Raw genomic sequence first — 20,087 nt, 5'->3', positions numbered from 1 at the left:
CCGGACGCGGATTAGCCAGTGACGTAGTTAGTAGCGATTAGTGACGTCACCAAGTTATGAGGCCCCAGTGCGACCCATCGTCCCCGGACGCGGATTACCCAGTGACGTAGTTAGTAGCGAATTAGTGACGTCACCAAGTTATGTGGCCCCACCATAATGTATGTATTATATCACACCATTCATTCATCTCGAGGGATCATTTTAGGGCATTAGATAAAAAATGAGATAGACTAAGACGTCAAGTGGACACCACCACACAAAACAGTAGGGAAATGATTAGGGACACAAAAGTTTCTGACCATGCTTTTCTATGTGATTTCCCTTCATCCATGTATGTGTTAACTTATATATAGGTTGGATCTAAAAAAAAAAAATAATGGTGACACAGGAAGGTTTCAACGGTGGGCCTCACTGTCCCCACTGTTTTCAGCTGTGGAGGCTACTTGAGCATTGGATCTGGCTCATTCTTTGGTCATGCGTTAAAGTAATCTCTCCAAATGAATGGACAGCGTGGATACAACACATATATTATGGTGGCCCAGGGAACTTGGTGACATCACATAAGCAGCCAAATTGGCTCTGTCAGCAGCTAATCCGCGTCCATCAGCGCCAATAAAACATCAACAAAGCGTCCATTCCAGAAGACAATACTACCTTCGAATCCAAGCTGAAAGATCCTATTTAAACAGAGACACGAAGCAAGTCGATAGGAGGGAGGCCGAGCTGTATCAGAGCCCATCGCAAACACCAACTACTGCTACAAAGCCAGGGACTTAGACCTCTGCTGCAGAAAAAGGGAGGCGGAGCTGGAGAGGAAAACCACGGCCGAAGCCCTGAAACAATTCCACCACTGCATCTACCACTGCATAGATAGATAATCACCCAAAAGGTACAGTAGTTGATCACGGTTTCACGATAGCAAAGTCACTCTGGTTTTGGCACTAGCCTCACACGTAGTCATTGAATGCCCACCGTTAAAAACTTCCTTAGGCCCACTGTTTTCTTCATCCAACCCGTGGATGAAGTAAAAAAATACATGGATGAAGGTAAAACGTAAATATCATCTTGAATCAAAACTTTTGTGGCCTACAAAAACATTTTAATAGTTAATTTTTACTTTTCCAGTGGTGTGGCCGACTTCAGATTTGCAACAACTTAAGGCTTTGGTATAACGTACTAAAAGAAGCTGAAAAAACGGAGGAGCGGCATGGATCTACAAAAAATTCATCAAAGTGGTGGGCCTCACACGGTAAAGATAACATCCGCTGGTGAAACCTAAACCGGTACCAATCTACACGTAACACTGCACCTCCGTGGATACCGAGTTGATGTGGCAAAATTATGTGGGATTCATTATGTTATAATATTTGCGTTATATCCGCATAGTCTATACGTTTTTTTTCTTATTTTTTTTAATAATATTATTTTACGTTATGAGGAAAAATAGGGAAGCGGATTGGCTGGTGTACGAACACCAGCTATATAGCTGGTGTATTGACGTCAGCAAGTTTTGTGGATCTCGTCATGAGGTATGTGTTATATCCAAACGGTCCATCCATTTGGCCAGATCGTCTTAGGGCTTGAGCCAAAAAATAAGACAGATCTAAGGCTCAAGTGGACCACACTGAATAAAGTAGTGGGGGATTGAATGTCTACCATTGAAACCATGTCTACCATTGAAACCCTTCTGGGTGTCACAGAAGTTTTAGATCAATATAAAATTTGTTTTTCCTCTTCATCCATGTATTTGTGACCTTATTACCAGATTGGATGGAAAATAAACATTATGGTGGGCCTACGAATATTTTAACGGTGAAAATTATTATCCTCGCTGCTATTTTTGGTGTGGTCCATTTGAGCTTTGGATATGATTAATTTTTGTCTAATGCTCTAAAATGCTTGGGATAAACGGTGTGGATATAATAAATACATCATTCTGTGCCATGTAACTCTGATCTCCTTTGAACCGTTCGTACAACTCGGAGCGTATGTGCTCGCCTTCGCACGACACGTATCTACACCGGCTATAGGTGGTAGACCATCGGGAATTTCAACACCCGGTCAAGGGTTCGAGTTTCCATAGGTGGTGAAAGCCGGTGGTAGACTATCCGGAATTTCAACACCGGATCAAGGGTTCGAGTGTCCATCGGTGGTGAAAGCCCAGTATGGCGTGAGTGTGTTGGGCGTGTGTGTGCGTGCGTTGAAAAACAAAAAACTATACAGCTGGTGTGTGGTACACCAGCCAATCTGCTTCTCCCTAAAATAGTGTGACAGATATAAAGTGGACCGCGCCACAGATACCAGAGGAGAGTGAGCACCTACGATAGATAACTTCTCAGGAGTCAAAATATGTTTGGATCATGCTGAAATTTTTGGTTTCAATTCAGCAAGATCTGTGTGACATTATGAACAGATTGGATGGTAAAAAAAACTTAAAAGTAGGCCCTAGGAAGGTTTCAAAGGTGGGTGTCATTGTCCCCACAACTTTCTGTGGTGTGGTCCGCTGGAGCTTTGGGTCTGCCTCGTGTTTTTTCTAGTGCCCAAAAATGATATAACAAAATGGATGAAGGATATAACACATAAATAATGATGCATACTAGAGAAGAACTTTAATACATCAACACAGTAGTTAGGCAATTAACCTTAAAACCTTGCAACGGGGATTACTTCAAGAAATACAACTGCCATTTAAAAAAAATATTTTAACTCAGAAATCATTTACAACATTCTGCATTCGGTATTATTTGCTAAGTCAGAGGAGAAAAGCTTAAAAATAAATGTATTTTTTTACTCAAAATCCAAATTAAGCACCATTATGGATAAAAATGGACTAGCCATTGAGAAGAGGCCAGCTCAGACATCTATGCATGTTACGAGGAGGTTGGCCAATGCCAGTCATGACTAAGGAGCTCCTCAATAGCCAGGGAAGAGCATTCTATTGTACTTCATTGTACAACCTCGAGCTCCTCCACGGTCTCATCCATTTTCGAGCTGCTGCTCGGAACATCTCTTACAAGGGCCCTCGAAGTACGACCCCGCATCGTACGACAAAGTGAAGAGGATGGTCATCCCCAATATCTCGTCTATATTCTACCAAGGAAAGGAGTAGGGTCTCCGCCCTCTTAGACGACTTCCAAGGGTAAGTCGACAGGTCGGTAATCTACCCAATGCCATGGGAAAACTCGACCACAACTCACCAAGAATCTAGGTCAGCAAAGCTCCTTGACGGACCAACCATCCACCTCGGATTCCTACCACGTGCTCCTACTGATTCCGACCTGGTTACGACTGTAACTACTCGAGATCCTAGTCGAGGATCTTGGAAGATGATCGCAGCACGAATCTGCCCGATATTTCCGCAAAGGATCTCGGAAGACCACGACACGTTAAGGTACGAATCCCTCTACAATATGCTCCTACTAAACAGGGAATCTCCCTCTACGCCACCACCCACATTCACGTATAAATAGGAACACTCCCAATGGTGAAAGGTATGCACAATCCAACCTAGAAAATACTCCAAAAAATGCTACGTTCTACTAGACCTAGCTTGCTTGTCTGACTTTGACATCGTAGGGTCCCCTGTTGCAGCCAAGGTTTCCATCTTTGTCTTCTTTTGCAGGTCTCAAGTGGCCTAAGGAGGACGTCCAAATTTCTACATCAACGGTTTGGCGCTGTCTGTGGGAACGACATTAGAAGTCGTTCTCATCACTTATAGTGATTCAACAATGGCGAATGGGAGAAAAAAAGCCCAAACCACTATTGTTGTGCCCAGCCCTATGCCGACATAACAGTCTGTAGACCATCGGGACTCATCTTCCCAACTTCGGGCTGATTCTGTGCCCGCAGGCCCGGCGCAACGATCCGAGAATCTAGGAGATTGACTTGTCTCTCTAGAGCATCAAGTTGAAGCCCTAACTAATAACATCGATCGAATAAGGTGAATGCTAGAACGACAAATCCCTCCTCCTGACCACGGGGCTAAGAAAGTTATTGCTCGGGCAGCCACGAAAGTTTCCACACGAACTGAAGCACCCATCGGATCCCAAAGGAACTGATAGGTTAGCGAAACACTGATACAAGCACCTTCTCACTTTTCGAGCACTGTCATGCTGCATGCCTCCGACTTACGTCATGAGTTGGAGAAGAAGAGGCATGACAAAACTCCCGAGACCGTGGCTAAGGACAACCCAACCAAAGTAGTGGCTGAGGACAACCCGTGAGAGGTCGAGCTCAACGAGTTACGAGGTCAGATCAGCGACATATGACAAGCCTATCGTGCGCATGCTTTGACCACGATAGAAGCCATGTTACAGGTAAGTGAGCCGTCATTCCCCGCGACATCATGCACACTTAACTCTCACCCAGATTTCGGATGTCACAAATCGCCCCTTATTCCGAGGCCACTGACCCAGCTGAGCATTTGGAATCTTTAAGGGCGTGGTGGAGCTTCATGGTGCCATTGACTACGGTAATGTGTCAGGCATTCTCCTTAATCCTATTGGGAGCAACTCAGAAGTCGTTTCAGCAATTAAAATCACAATCCATCAGTTCATTCACACAACTCAGCAAAGCGTTCATCACTAATTTCATTAGAGGAAAGGAAAGACTGAAGCTAATGACTCACCTCCTCACCATCACTTAGAAAGAGAACGAGCTGTTGAAGGACTACATCAAATGCTTCAACTTAGAAGCGATGCAAGTGGAGGGTTATTCGGATCAGATCACCTTAGCAGCCATGATGGCCGGCTTAATGGAGGGGAGATTCCTCTTCTTGCTAGGCAAAAATCACCTAACTACATTAGCCAATCTCCTCAACCGAGTCAGAAGTACTCCAATGTTGAAGAGCTCTTTAGCTCTCGAAAAGCCATAAGGAATGGAGGAAAATCAACCAGGGAAAAACATCCTAAAAAAGAGCAAGCGTCTGATCACGGCAACAAGTGTAGGAGGGATGACAAATTGACTAGGAGTCAATGACCCAAGAGTAGGTTCAGCTCTTACACTCCCCTCAACGTAACGCCCGAATTGGTTGTCACGCCCCAAACTCGGAAAACGGGCTCACAAAATTCTCAATCGCCGAATCTGGCGCCGACAGCCTCCGTAGTGCCCCATTCTCGGATTCCAGCACTCACATGTTAGATTCCGATCCTGGGATCCAAAAAGAGGATTTTTAGTATGAAATTTTTTTATAATGGAGCATAACCATAAGCATAACTAAGTCACAAAACAACATCACCACATATCTACTATATTAAAAAAATTTAAGTACAATGCGGAAAAGGAAATACAAGGTGATCAAAAAGCTCTAAAATAAACTGATGCGCACTCCTGCCTCAACGCTGCTGCTGTCCAATGCTACCTGCACGCAATGATCATGCATAAGCTTACAAAAGCTTAGAGGGTGGTGTAAGTGTGTGTGCAAGGCAAGCGCCAAGTGTATGATATCAGAGTAATGCGGAAATATGCGGGTAAGCCCACGAATGCAATCGGTTATACCAAAACGATGTGATGCAAGGCATGAATGCTATCGGCCATACCAAGGCCATGCGATGCGAGGCCTATGTAGCCAAATGTCATATGCGAGATGCAAAGCAAGCATGCCAGTCCTCATCAAGTACACATCGGTACAGTTTCTCTCTGGATATCACTGGGGTCTAATACACCTCACACTGACTGCCTCTTCCTTAGTTGCACAGTCAAGCAAGTGGAAGAGACCACACTATCCGCCTGACCAGTAGTCTGCCCATACCTACCCGGCTCGTCGATAGCGGACTCATTTGTGAGCTGGTCAAACTCAACCTAGCTTATAGCCCCCTTACTCGGTGGATAAGGCCACACCCCCTTCCAACCGACCATGACACAGTGAGAGATGCGGTCTATTGGTATTCGGCACTCGGGCGCTCGTGTCTCCACTCGGTCTAGACGTTGGAGCATCTCCTGGTATCAAAAAGGTTCTGAGATTTTCACCCAAGGACATCCTAAGTGCTCACAATACTAGAGCCAATATTTCCAATGTTCGATACGACCATCCACGATGTGCCTGTGGAGGCCACGGCCCTGATGTCGCTAGGGCGTGCAGTGATCAAGTCACCCATATGCGGAATGCATGAGTCACATCGTCAAATCATGTAGTAATCCTGCGCATACCACACACTCATGTGGGGGCACTCCGTCTCATAAGGAGTCCCATAAATGCCTCAGCCCAACGGCTTATGCTATGATCAAACATTTCTCATATCAAGCATACATATGATGCATATGGGCATGTATCATGGAGCTATACTAAGCATGTTATAAAGTGATGAATTATCCTTACAATGTAGATGGGCCTAGACGGCCTACACAAAAGTACGGCCTATCAATGGGCCCTAGGGAGAGTCGTAATGTGGACATTTAACTAACATTATACTTGCATTGTGGACGTCAAACCAACATTGCTCCCAAGGCATAGCCTGCCACAAACCATGGAGAAATCACGCATTGCAATGGACCCTAAGAACAACCCATTGGGCCTCGACCCATGGGCCTTAGATACATCAAATGGGCCGTATCACATGGGCCTTACATTCATCAAATGGGCTGCATTAATGGGCCTCACCAACGGGCCTTATGTACATTGCAATGGGCCATAACCCATAGGCCTTAGAATACATCAAAATGGGCCTAATCACAAGGGCTTTATGTATCTCAAATGGACCACACCAATTGGGCCCCATGCATACTAAATGGGCCACACCCAAATATAAGTGGAGATAGTGATTTTTCCACCATTAAAGTTCCCAAAGCCCACCCTAACATTTATTTTCTATCTAATCTGGTCATAAGGTCACAATAAGGTATAGGCTTAACAATGGGCCCTAGGGAGGTTTACAACGGTGGACCTTTAACCACTATTGCTCCTAAGGTGCGGCCCATTTGGGATTGGAATCTAAGTCACAATGGGGGCCACGACCCTATGATGACTGGTAACAATGGATGGGCAGCATGCTTTATAGTACATACAACATGGTAGGCCTCATGAAACAGCCCATGGCGTAGAAAGAATGGGTGGATAGTGTGTGTAACACATACATCATGGTGGGCCTCATGGAGCAGCCCATGGACCAGAAAGATGGGAAAACATTGTGTACATAACACATACATCATGGTGGGCCTTACAGGACAGCCCACATGCTCTCGAAAATGAATGGACAATGTGTATATAGAACATATACAACAGGTGGGCTCCAATGGCTGGACGTCCAGCCCACCTGGGCTTGCTAGACGTTTACCACTTGGACGACCTAGATAAATCATAAATAGGAGGTGGGCCCCACCTATAAACGGTCCACCTGAGAGTGGGCCACATCCAAGTGGGCCTGGAACATAAGGGCGGTGTGGATAAACAACGCAACAGGCCCATCTGCTGCTGGACTCCAGTCAAACATGTAGTGAGTCTGCCTGATTTCTGGGTGGTGTGGATAAAGATCACGTACATCAAGGTGGGGTCCATGTCAGTGTGGCCCACCAGCAAAGGAACAAGCTGATATGTGTGCTTCCCTCTTCATTAGCGCCTGCTGTTGGACAGCAGGTGGTCTAGCAGATCACGACCCATCTGACCTGTGTTTGGATGGTCAGATGATGGACGGTGAGGATATCGAATGCATACATCACGGTGGTGTCCATGTGGTGGATATTTGTGGTTTTTCCACCATCAGGCCGGCCCGAAATCAGGCAGCAAGGTGGGTCGGTCCCAATGTTTGGATAGCCATGTGGTCCACCATTTGGACAGCGTGGAGAAAACTCATACACTCATCAGGTGGGCCATTATACAAGGGGGAGAGAGAGAGAGAGAGAGAGAGGAGGTCCGCCACTATGAGCTCCTCTCTACGCATTACAACACATTCATCAAATGGGTCCCACCACATTTGGGCCTACAAATATGCAATCAAGGTGGGGATACCATCCCCACCACAAGATCAAGGGTTTAGATGACCACTACATGTTGGCTATCGAAATAAACATCATGGTGGGGTCCATGGAGAATGACCCCATCATGGAATAAACATATGTATCTTGATGGGCCATTGGCCACACCTAGGGTCCAAAATGGGATCTCTACCATTAATCGGTTGGCCCCACTTATCCCACGCATTAAAATCAAGATCTAAACCTAAGATCACCCACCTATTTCTCTTCTTCTTAGTTCTTTGGCTTCTTTAGCTCCTAGGCTCAACCTTTAATGGAGGATGATGAAGATTGAAGGTTTGGGATGTGAAATTTGGGGTAGGAATGGGCCTCACACTTGGATATTTTCTTTCCGCAGATCTTCTCTCCTTGGACGTTTCTCTCCCCTCTTAGTTGCTTGGGAATAGTAGAGAAATGAGAGAGCAAGGGGATGGGATGGGTTGCTTGTGTAAGAGAGATGGGATGGAGTGATGTAAGGAAATGATGGGTGTATAAGAGAGGAGTGACATGAGAGTTGACTCAGGGGATGACTTGCTTGTCTTAGGGAGAAAGAAAGGCATGGGTTTGAAATGATGGTGTACATGACTAGTGATGAGTTGTACTTGACTAGTTGATGTGAAAGGATGGGTAAAGATTCTCTGAAATTTCTCAGAATTCGCAACGCGCGACGTTTCTTCGAAATAAACGTGGGCCCACAACTCGTAGTTTGGGCATCGCATTGGTGCGTAAGACATGGCATTGGAACCGCGGCGACGGTGTAGTCTCAAGGATACAAGTTTCGAGTCAAGCCATCTCAGATCTTCAAGATGGTTCTTAAGGTCTCGCGCAAATGCTGTCTATAGGTCGCCGGTCGCCAAATTTTGACCAGGAGGATCGTGGAAGTTAGCAGAATGGTAAAGTACTAGGATACAGGCCTTACACCAAGCTTCAAACCGACTTAACAATGTTAGAAGCCGCCTCAAATTTATGCACTCTGTGTAACCTCTGCATAAGTCTGCGCAATCATTCGATGACATACAAGTGGCTTCGATGTCATCGAAGGTGCATTGAACTCGTGCTTTTTCCATGCTATTGTAACTTCATCCGAATTGTGTAACCTTATATGTCATTAAACCTACCTTTGATGTCATCGAAGGTGTCTTCGATGTCATCGAGCATTGTTTAAGGAATTGATAATGGGTCCAAAATAGTCCAATGAGTTATTTCAATTTCTTCAATAAATTCGATGTCATCGAAGAAGCCTTCGATGTCATCTAACATGTCTTCGATTTCATCGAGGAGGAGTTTGAGTAATCAAACATTATGCCCAATATGTCCAGCGACCAACTCGATTTTTCATTCATAAATTTGATGTCATCAACCCGTGTTCGATGTCATTGAATGTGTCTTCAATGTCATCGAACGGTGATCGATGACACATTTAATGTGAATTTTGCACTTGTTCTTTTAACTTCGTTCCTTCTCCATTTGGTTTTCTTAAATCTTTAGAACGTAAAATCTTCAATCTTTATCTCCTAAGATCCATTCTTTGCCTTGGTGACCTTTGAGTGTCAAATCCATGCTTTTAGCGCCTTTTCCAATCCAAGCTCTTAAATTCACCTTGCAACACAATTATGAGTAAAATAGGAAGTTAAGTAGTATCATATTTGTAAAACCAAGATATAATTGGGGGATAATATGTAATATTTGACCCTCAACGCAATCCCCAACCAGCATTTTGCTAGTCCTGAGCAAAGTATGTGTGAAATAAATCTCAGTGCTCAATGCCCAAAATCTCTTTAAGAAAACAATATTTTGTTTACTCAAGTATGAAAGGGTAGAAATAAGATACGAAAGTTAGATTTTGAAAACTTAGAGCCAAATCACATAAGCAGCCAATCAAGTAAATTCTTTGCACATTAAATTGGAGCATAATTTGCATATCAAGTTTTTCAATGTGCTCAGTGAAAATCAACTTACTCCCCATACGAATACTATCTTTTCATCATAGTCGTCATGCTCATCACTTTAAGACTGGTTTGAAACTCAAGTACTGATTCCGAACTTATCCCCTTCTCATTCTTTTTTTCTAGTTTTTGATTTTGTATCGACAGTAAATTTTCAATCTTTATGTTTGCATTCTTTTTCAGTCTTTTCATTCTTTTTATTCTTTTTCATAATACATGACATTTTTGTCGATCTCCTATTTTTTAACTGGTTCTTTTCTTCTTTTAAGGTAGATAAAATTCTCCAGACTCGATTCTCACCATCTATCAATGATTCTCATACCAACAATCAGAAATTCTAGTATGTCATACAAAAGACAAATTGAATGTGTCTTGTGATTTAGATTAATCATGATATTCAAACTTCTTCTTAATCAATTGAGCGCAAGAACTTAGGTGATAGATTACTTAAATGATTAAACTCCAACAATCCAAAATTCAATCTCTATCTTATCATACTCAAAGCATTCTTAAGTACACAATTCATTGCTTCCCAAATAGATTTCAACTTGAAACATTGAAAATTTTTAAAAATTTTGCTCAAAACTGAGAAAACACTGATTGGTTTACCTAATTCCCCATCCCCAACCTAAAAATCTACATTGTTCTCAATGTAAAAGAATTAAGCATGTAATGCAAAAGAAGCAATGAAAAGAAAAGGAAAGTGATGGAAAGGTAATACCTGAAGAAGGAATTTTGAGGCTTTTTCTTTCAATGATCTTAGTATGAAGATGGGTTAGCACAAGAATTAAACCAACAGAAAATAAACTATCCTAAACAGCGAAAAGAAAACTATCTGAAACAATGGAAAACAAACTATCCTAAATAATCATATATGAAAGCAAGAAACCTAACTATACCACCGTCAGACTAAGAGGTCAATCTTGGTAAACAGGATCAATCAGAGGTATGTGCATGTCCTTTTGAATCAAATTTATCAACAAATGGCTTAAATCGATGTCCATTCACTTTGAAAATATTGCCATTGTTTGGATTCTGAATCTTGACAGTCCCATGAGGATAAACATGAGTAATTGTGAAAGGGTTGGTCCAACGAGATTGAAGTTTACCCGGAATAAGATGTAACCGAGAATTGTACAAAATGACTTTTTGGCCAGTCAAGAATGATTTCTAAAGGATGTTCTTATCATGGAACACCTTCATCCTGTCCTCGTAAATTCTCGAGTTCTTGTACACATCGTTCTGGATCTCTTCAAGTTCATTCAACTGAAGTTTGCATAGCGAGCTAGCATTGTCCAAATTGAAGTTCAAAATTTTAATAACCCAATAGGCTTTATGTTCCAACTCCACAGGAAAGTAGCAAGCCTTCCCATAGACAAGTCCAAAGGGAGACATTCCAATAGGGGTCTTAAATGTAGTACGGTAAGCCCATAAGATATCGGTTAATCGGATTGATTAATCCTTATAGTCTGGATTAACAGTTATTTCCAAAATATGTTTAATTTATCTATTGAAAATCTCAGCTTGCCCAATTTTTTGTGGGTGTTATGGAGTGCTCACTTTGTGGGAGATGTCATATTTTTTCATTAAGTTTGCAAATGGCCTATTACAAAAATGTGAACCTCCATCACTAATGATAGCTCGAGGTGTTCCGAACCGAGAAAGGATGTTCTCTTTTAAGAATTTATTGACTGTTTGATGATCATTGTTCTAGCACGGGATTGCTTCGACCCATTTAATGACATAGTCTACTGCGAGCAATATATATAAATTTTCGAAAGATTTGGGGGGTGGTCCCATGAAATCGATGCCCTAACAATCAAATGCTTCAATGATCAAAATGGGGTTCAAAGGCATCATATTTTGATGGAACAATGCTCCTAATTTCTGACAATGCTCACAAGCTTTGCAAAACTTATGAGTGTCCTTGAACATAGGGGGCTAGTAAAAGCTGCACTGCAAAATTTTGGACGTGGTCTTTTTAGCAAAAAAGTAACCACCACAGGCTTAAGAATGAAAGAAGGAGATGACACTTTAGTGTTCATTGTTTGGCACACATCTCCTTAAGATTTGATCTAGGCAATATTTAAACAAATATAGATCATCCCAGAAGAATTTACATACCTTAGTAACGAATTTTTCTTATCTTGCGCAGTCCAATGTATTGACGTGAAACCTGTGGCAAGATAATTAGCAATATCTGTAAACCAAGAAGAATGAGAGAGTTTAAACAATTGTTTACCAGGAAACATGTCATTTATATGTGTCATCTCAAGTGAATTAGAGAGATTAAGGTGAGAAAGGTGGTCACCACTACATTCTCTGCTCTCTTTTTATCTTTTATTTTTAAATTAAATTCTTGGATTAGGAGGATCCATCTTATCAAGCGAGGCTTAGCATCATTCTTAGAAAGAAGATACTTCAGTGCTGCATAATTAGTGTAGATGATGATCTTGGATCCGATTAAGTAGGACCTAAATTTATCCAAAGCGAACATTAGGACTAAGAGTTCATTTTTCATAGTAGATTAGTTCACTTGGGCTAGATTTAGAGTTCTACTTATGCAATGAATAACGTATGACTTCTTTTCTTTTCTCTGGCCTAAAATTGCCCCAAGAGCATAGTCAGACGCATCACACATAATTTCAAAAGGAAGGTTTCAGTCGGGTGGCTGCATGATAGGTGTGGTGGTTAACATGCTCTTGAGCGTAGAAAAAGCTTTCTGGCATTGCTCAGTCTACTCATATGGTACATCCTTTTAAAGTAGATTGCATAAAGGACGAGAGAGGTGACTAAAGTCCTTTATAAATCTTCTGTAAAATCTGGTGTCCTAAGAAGGATCACACGTCACATATGTTTTTGGGTGGAGGTAAGTTAGAGATAAGATCAATCTTATCCTTATCTATCTCAATTCCTTTGAATGATAGGATATATCCAAGGATAATTCCCTTATGAACCATGAAATGACACTTCTCCCAATTTAATACCAAATTATTTTCCTCATATTGCTTTAACACACATTTAAGATTCTCCAAACAATTGCTAAAGGATGGACCAAAGATAAAGAAGTTGTTCATGAAGACCTTTAAATATTGTTCCACCATATCAGAAAAAAATACTTATCATACATCGATGAAAAGTGGCGGGGGCATTATACAGTCTGAATGACATCTTTCGGTAAGCAAAGGTGCTAAAGGGACATGTGAATGTGGTCTTTTCCTGATCTTCAGGGGCTATCTCTATCTTGTTGTAGCCCGAATACCCATCAAGGAAATAGTAATAAGAATGACCAGCTAGCCTTTCCAAGTTTTGATTAAGGAAGGGCAAAAGAAAGTGATCCTTTCTCGCGACGGTATTCAACTTCCTTTAGTCAATGCACATTCTCCAACCAGCAGTGACTCTAGTTGGCATGAGTTCATTGTCGACATTGGTTACGATGATGATTCCAGACTTCTTAGGAACCACCTGAGTTGGACTCACGCATTGGCTATCAGATATAAGGTATATGATACTCACATCCAATAGCTTAAGAATCTCGACTTTAACCACTTCCTTCATATTTGGATTTAATCTACGCTGTGGTTGCCAGGAGGTCTTCGCATTATCATCTAGATAAATGTGCTGAGTACAAATCAAAGGGTCAATTCCCTTAAGTTCTGCAATCGACCATCCAAGGGCTACTTTGTGCTCAATGAGAGTAGAGATAAGCATATTCTCCTGTTCTTGCTCCAGGTGGGAAGAAATCACCACCGGGTTTATCTCATCATAGCCTAAATAGACATATTTCAATTTAGAGGGCAAAGGTGTTACGTTAAGTTTCGGTGCCGTGAGGTTAGACGGTAGAGGCACTACATTAGTTTGGCATAATTTTTTAAATTGTGGCCTCCACCGATTAACTTTAAGTACCGGCACAATGTCAAGCATGACACCCATCTCCCAAATCATATCATCATCTAAATCATGGGAGTGGGCCAGACACGTCTTTAAAGAGTCAGAGGATAAGGTCAGCAGTGTTCTATCTTCCACGAAAGAATCAATCAAGTTAATATCGTGGGAATCATCATCCTCCTCCTCCTGTTTACTCATATTTCAAAAAATATATTAAGCTCCAATGTCATATTTCCAAAAGATAGATTCATGACTCCATTCCTACAATTAATGATTGCATTTGATGTGGCAAGGAATGGACGACCAAGAATGACGGGAATTTGAGTGCTTATGTCCATAATGGGTTGAGTATCCAGGATGATAAAATATACTGGGCAGTAGAATTTGTCAACCTGGACCAAGACATCCTTAATTATCCCTCTTGGTACACGAACTGAGCGATCGACAACTTGTAATGTAGTCTGGGTGGGTTTTAATTCACCTAGACCAAATTGTTCGTAAACCGAGTATGAGATCAGATTTACGCTCGCTCCTAAGTCCAGAAGTGCGTGCTTAATTCAGTAATTTCCAATTATACAAGCGATGGTTAGGCTACCGGGATCCTTGTACTTTTGTGACACATCTTGCTTTAGGATGACACTCACCTTTTCCATTAAAAAGATTTTCTTTTGAATATTTTATCATATTTTGGTCATACATAAGTCTTTTAGAAATTTAGCATATGAAAGTATTTGTTTAACGACATCTAATAGAGGAATGTTGACCTTCACTTGTTTCAACACCTTTAGAATGTCTTGAGAGTTAGAGAGAGGTTTTGGTGCAATCAACCGTTGGGAGAATAGTGCAATCAGCTTATCCTGAAGTTCCGATTTTAACTCGTATGGAGTGTTACTATATTTATTAGTTTCATCTATTTTGGGGTCCTTAGACTTGTCATCCCTTACCGGAATAGATTTGTCAATTGTTTTCCCACTGTTAAGAGTGGTGATAGACTTAACTTGCTCCATTTGATTTGAAGAGCTTGGGTTGCTAACTTTATGTTACTGTTTTGGATTGGAAAGAGGTTGAGTTGGAAGGCTTCCTTTTTCCTCGATCACATTTTTTGTCTCTAGCCATTGTATGACATTTGTAAGGTCTTGAAAGGCTTATAGCATACCCTAATTGAAACACTCTTGATTTTCAAGATGCTTCAGAATTGGATCCTCTTGAAGTTTTCTTTGATTTAGAATTTGATTAGGGAATCCTTGAGGAGAAGCAATTTGTCCATTCCTCCAATTGAAGTTTGGATGTTTCTCCAACTATAATTGTATGTATTTGAAGTGGATCCACTAAAAAGTCTTTGGTGATTATTCACATCATTAGATTGCTCATTCAGTACCTCTTGAAAAGCAGGTATTGTTAGACAATTTTCAGTTGTGTGAATGTTGCAAGCACAAATACGTACTTCAAACAGTTTCCATATTCTTTGGTTCCATGGCCTTGAGTTTTCTTATGAGATTAGCCACTTTAACATTTATATCATCATCTTCTTTTATCAAACTCTTTCATGTGTAAATATGTATTTTCAGATTCAAGTCCATAAAATTTTGGAAAGAGTTGAATCACCCCTGGCTTGATATCCATATGTCCTATATTTTCTGAAAAAACCATGCATGAAGGTGTGCTCACCCTTGCCGGTTGTAAATAGTCTTGTAAAGTACGAGGTAGGGGTGCTTGATGCACCTCATTTTCATCCTGAATTTCCTTAACCCTAGGTTGAGGTAGATTTGAAGGTTGATTGGCAGCTATAAGTTCAATTAACTCTATGGATCTCGAGTGGTGTCTAATCCTGTGATGGATAGATTACCCCTCAACCAATCCCCCTTCACTTAAGAGACATCGAGTGTTATCACAGACCCATTTGGGCATGAAACACTCTCAGCCCTCAATTTCAGAATCTAACCCTAACCCCTAAAAAGAGAAAAAAATAATAATCTAGAAATAGAAAGAGAGAGAGAGTTAGAAAGAAGTTACCAAATTAGAAGTTTCTATATTGGGATCATGTAAAAGGAAAAGGAAAACAAATTAGTTTCTAAAAAAGAAATAAGAAAGCAACCTAGTTTCTAAAAAGAAAAAGGAAAGTTTCGAAAAATAGAAAGTAATTTAGTTTCTAAAAATGAATCAGAAAAACCCTAACCTTAAAAATACAAAGTAAACAAGCCCTAATCTTAACCTAATTTCAAAATTAGTTAATCTAAAAAAAAAGGCAATAGTTAATCTCTGACAATGGCGCCAAAAACTTGTTCACAACCCCAAGTGTAGGGTTGTGATGTAGAAATAATCTCATTGAGACCAATATCGAATCCACAGGAACTAATATCGTGTGTATTTTAAAAGCAAATTAGAAGTAGAACTATAAGAAGATGTGAATCAAAACGTGGAATAAAAAAGGGGTAATTGTGAAGTGTTTAATTAGAAACTTAAGAATTCAAAGGTGGGAATTAGGGTTTCGAAGGATCCACTTGCAGCAATTAGGGTTATACTATGCTTGATTCAAGGACACAACTGGAATCGGAGTCCTATCTTATCCAGATGGAAGATATAACAATTAAGATCAAATCTGAACCTCCATTGATCTAATTCTTAACGAATGAGAATTGTGAGGACTGGAAGTGATTCCATCAGCTAGCCATGCTTAGGGGACGATAACAAACAATAGGATATACCAATCCCACAACCAATCATTAGAGAATTATGAAGATTAGAAGGGATTCTATCATCCAACCATGCCCAAGGGACGATGGTGAACAATAGGATTTCCTAATCTCATAATCTCAAAGCATGAAAAGAAAATACTCAAAGCTATTGCAGATTTATTGTAATTTGAGTCACAACAAACCATTAAAAACTGAAAGTATTCCTTAAATATCAAATTAGAATCAAAGAGAGTTCAACATAAATATGAATCAAGGCAATAGGAACATCCCATCATGCTACAAGCTTCACCTCTTAGCCCTAGCTAAGAGGTTTTGCCAACCATAGACATGATTGGATCTAAAACCCTAGAAGAAAGCATAAAAAGCTAAGGAAGAAAGAAGAAAAACGCTTGGCAATGACTCTCCACCCTTGTGCTTTGCTCCTCCAAACCCTAGATAGCTACCCAGGGATGCCCTGGGGTCTCCTATTTATAACTGGGGTGCTCCAAGCTTCAAATTGATGTAACGATTTCAAAAATTGCCTCAAATTTACGCACTCCGCATAACCTTTGTGTAAGTCTACGCAATCGTTCGATGACATCGAAGAAGCTTCGATGTCATTGAAGGTGCCTTAAACCCGTGCTTTTTTCGCGCTATTGTAATTTCATCCAGACTGTGTAACCTTCTATGTCATCAAACCTACCTTCGATGTCATCGAGCATTGTTCGAGGAATCGATAATGTGTCCAAAACAGTCCAATAAGTTATTTCAATTTCTTCAATAAATTTGATGTCATCGAAGAGGCTTTCGATGTCATCGAACGTGTCTTCGATTTCATCGAGTAGGACTTCGCGTAATCGAACATTGTGCCCAATATGTCCAGCGACCAACTCAATTTTCATTCATAAATTCGATGTCATCGACCCATGTTTGATGTCATCGAATATATCTTCGATGTCATCGAACGGTGATCAATGATATAATCAATGTGAATTCCGCACTTGTTCTTTCGACTTCGTTTCTTCTTCACTTGGTTTTCTTTAATCTTAGGAACTTGAAATCTTTAATCTTTGTCTCCTAAGATCCATTCTTTGCCTTGGTGACCTTTGGGTGTCAAAACTATGCTTTTAGCATCTTTTCCAATTTAAGCTCTTAAATTCACCTTGCAACACAAACATGAGTAAAATTAGACATTAAGTAGTATCATATTCATAAAACCAAGATATAATTGGGGGATAATATGCAATATTTGACCCTTAACACATACAGACCCTCAAAGGAGCAGAAGATGGTCTCTTGCGAACTGACATTTACTAAAGAGGACTCACGAGGTGTTTACCATCCCCATGAGGATGCCTTAGTGGTGGCCTTGACTATAGCCAACCGCAGGGTGTTTTGAATTTTGGTGGACACCGGCAGCTCGGCTGATATCCTCTTCACCGACGCCTTCAAAAAAAGGGAGTCGGAAGGTCCCGACTCCGACCTATTAAGACTCTAATGCTCAAATTCGCAGGATGCTGGGTCACCTTTGAGGGGGTCCACACAACTTCTGGTCACTGAAGGAGAAGGACAGAACTAAACGATGATGATGAACGACTTCCTTGTGGTCGACTGTCCCTCCGTCTATAACGTTATCCTCGGACGACCGTCCCTCAATGCCCCGCCAGCAGTGGTATCAACTTACTACCTCACAATGAAGTTTCTGACCGAGCACGGTTTTGACTAGGTCTGAGGAGATTAACAGGAGGCTCACTAATGCTACTCCACGACACTAAGGATGCAATATCACACGATGAACATCACCTCCCTCGATCCCTGGGAAGAGTTGGTCGAAAGAGGGTCTCCAGTAGAAGATCTTATGACCGTCCCCCCCAGTGATTCTGACCCGACCCGAACAATACAGGTCAACTCATCACTGGCTCCAGCTCTACGGGATGAGATCATGTACCTCCGACGATGACACGCCGATGTATTCACCTGGTCCCACAGGACATGCCTGACATTGGCCCAAAAGTGATGGTCCAAAAACTAAACGCTGACCCCAACCATTGACCAGTGAGGCAAACATGACAGACATTTGAACCAGAACATTGCACCATCATTGGTGAGTAGGTTAGCAAGCTCCTTGAAGCAGGTTTATCGAAGAGATCTATTATCCTGATTGGATCGCCAACGTCGTCTTGGTGAAAAAGTCCAATGGGAAGTGGTGGGTCTGTGTTGATTACACTGACCTGAACAAAGATTGCCCTAAGGACAGTTTTTCCCTTCCACGAATCGACCAGATGGCCAACAGTAGGGCCAGGCACGAGCTCCTAAGCTTAATGGATGCTTACTCGAGCTATAATCAGATCGCTATGCATCCCCACGATAAGCAAAAAACGACCTTTGTCACCGATAAGGGGCTCTACTCCTACAAGGTCATGCCCTTTTGGTTTAAGAATGTTCGGGCCACATATCAGTAACTAGTCAATAAGATATTCACTCAGTAGATCGGATGTTCCATGGAGGTCTACATCGACGACATGCTCGTCAAGAGCATCAAAGCTACAGGTCATACCACCAACCTCTGGGAGATGTTCGCAATCCTGCGAAAATACTAGATGAAGTTAAATTCGAGAAAATGTGCCTTTGACGTTAGCTTCGGAAAATTCTTCAGCTTTCTGGTCAGCCAAAGGGGGATAGAGGCGAACCCTGACAAGATCCGGGCTCTGCTGGACATAAGCTTGCCCAAAATAATGAAGGAAATTCAGTGCCTCACTGGAAGAATTGTCGCCCTTAACCGCTTTGTTTCTTGTGCCACTGAGAAGTCTCCCCATCTTCAAACAACTGAAAGGAAAACAGAAGATAAAGTGGACCAAGGACTGTGAACTCGCCTTCCAATAGCTTAAACAATACTTAGGTTCACCCTTCTACTGTCAAAGCCCGAGCAAGGAGAGCCGTTACTATTATACTTGGCAGTCTCGACAGCAGTGATCAACTCAACCCTTACGTGAGGGCAAAAAGGGAAACAACTGCTAGTTTACTACGTTTGTCAAGCCCTGATCCTAGCCAGACTAGGTATTTGGACATCAAGAAGCTCACCCTGGGTTTGTTTGTGTCATCTCGCTGCCTCTGACCTTATTTACAGGCCCATGTAATTATAGTCCCGACCAATCAGCCTCTCTGCCAAGTGCTCTAGAAGCCCGAGGTGTCCGGGAGACTTACAAAGTGGGCAATCAAGCTTGGTAAATTTGATATCTAATACCAACCTCAGACCACTATTAAAGGTCAGGTAGTAGCCGATTTCATTGTTGAGCTCGCCTGAGGCCGAAACTTGGAAGCCAATCCGAGCAGAGAGACCGACCAACTCGGCAAGGACGATTAGGTGATTGGGCTCGACCTGCTGACCTAGACATTATACGTCGACGACTCATCCAATTCTAAAGGTAGTGGGGTCGGAGTAATCTTTGAGGCTCCCAATCATACCTGCACACAATATTCCTTGAGATTTGAATTTCAAACATCGAACAATGTGGAAGAATACGAAGCATTGCTCGTTGGACTTCGGATGGAAGTAGCAATGGGAGCTTAGAACCTAAAAGTCTATAGTGATCCACAAATCGTCATCAACCAGGTCACTAGCTAATACCAG

At 41.7% G+C, this 20,087-nt stretch overlaps 1 protein-coding gene across 3 annotated transcripts in view; it reads left to right on the top strand.

Annotated features, from left to right (window-relative positions):
* The first annotated feature begins 855 nt into the window (after positions 1–855).
* Positions 856–20,087, top strand: part of LOC131221345 (probable LRR receptor-like serine/threonine-protein kinase At3g47570) — a 42,283-nt gene continuing 23,051 nt past the window's right edge. The window contains exons 1-2 of one of the 3 annotated variants that reach the window (XM_058216577.1): positions 856–889; positions 1,126–1,343. The gene's annotated coding sequence lies outside the window, so the exon portion shown is untranslated. Of the gene's footprint in view, positions 890–916; positions 1,344–20,087 lie in introns of those variants that run through there. The other 2 variants (XM_058216578.1, XM_058216581.1) reach the window with 2 other exon arrangements.

This window comes from Magnolia sinica, chromosome 12, assembly GCF_029962835.1.
Source record: "Magnolia sinica isolate HGM2019 chromosome 12, MsV1, whole genome shotgun sequence".
Classification (NCBI taxonomy): Eukaryota; Viridiplantae; Streptophyta; class Magnoliopsida; order Magnoliales; family Magnoliaceae; genus Magnolia; species Magnolia sinica.
The sequence above is the reverse complement of the archived record's forward strand: the minus strand, read 5'-3'. Positions and strand labels throughout refer to the sequence as shown.